This window comes from Myotis daubentonii, chromosome X (genome assembly GCF_963259705.1).
Source record: "Myotis daubentonii chromosome X, mMyoDau2.1, whole genome shotgun sequence".
In the NCBI taxonomy this organism is placed as follows: Eukaryota; Metazoa; Chordata; class Mammalia; order Chiroptera; family Vespertilionidae; genus Myotis; species Myotis daubentonii.
In genome coordinates this window covers 57,058,892-57,060,099 of record NC_081861.1, presented here as the reverse complement: position 1 = coordinate 57,060,099, position 1,208 = coordinate 57,058,892, and positions in this window count along the sequence as shown.

The window sequence follows — 1,208 nt, the reverse complement described above, 5'->3', positions numbered from 1 at the left end:
CAGATGGCCTTCAACAGGTGAATGGTTAAACAAACCATGGTACATGCATACCATGGCATACTACTCTGCAATAAAAAGAACAGACTATCGATACACTTAACTTGGATGGTTCTCAGGGGAATCATGCTGAGTGAAAGAAACCCATTCCAAAGGTTGCACACTAGAAGATTCCATTTATATGACATTTAAAAAATTACAAGTGTTTGAAAGAGGTTAAGATATGGGGCCAGAGAGAAGCTTGTTCTGGTATGATGGGTAGCACAAGGGAAAGTTGTGGTGATGGAACAGTTTGTATCTTGTTTGTGGTGAGAGTTATAGAATCTACATGGCTGGTAAAAGTGCATGGAAATAAGTGCATATAAAACTGGTAAAATCTCAGTAAGCTCTGTGGACTGTACCAAGAGCCATTTCCTGTTTTGATATAGTGCTATAGTAATGCAAGATGTTATTGCTGCAAGATGGTGGAGGGTATAAATGACGTCCCCACACAATTTTTAAAACTTCTGGTAAATCAATGAATATTTCAAAATAAAAATGTTAAAAAAACAACATAGAGGGGGGAAATAGGGTTAGGTACACAACTCTCTAAACTTTGTCAGTGAGACTTTAGATATAAGACAAGAAGTGAATAAAAAGCTTAGCATGGTTTTAGACCAGTAAAATGATCAAGAAATTCATAAATACTACAATGAATATGGCACTCTACTTGATAAAGGTGTTGTTTGTTTATAGAAGTGAGCATCACAGCTTGTGCAGTACTCTGAAGTGGTGCAGAGATTATCAGGGTACAGGGAGCAAAGCTTGGATTTTAAGGTAGTCCAGGAAATGCAGTTCCTACTCCATAATTTTCAAGCACTGTGAAGGCCTGATATAAATGCTAGAGACTGCCATGAATGAAGGGGAAGACTGGACCTTCTGGTCTTGGCCCTGTTGGCTCATGGTTGGGACAGGGGAAGAGCAACCCGAGACACAAAACATACAATTTGCAATGTAACTCTTTAATATGAAAATAAACAAGGATCTTGAGTGGGAAAAGTACAGAACAACTGGCAGGCTTCAAGGTGAACTTTGGATTCCTGGTTAGTCTGGCTTCAACCTTAGTCATGGATGTGGCCTCAGGTTGCAAGAGAGATATAACAAATATGATGAGGATGAAAATGAGAGCACCTAAGGGCTCATTTCCTGGGCTTTGTTTACAAGATCCTAGG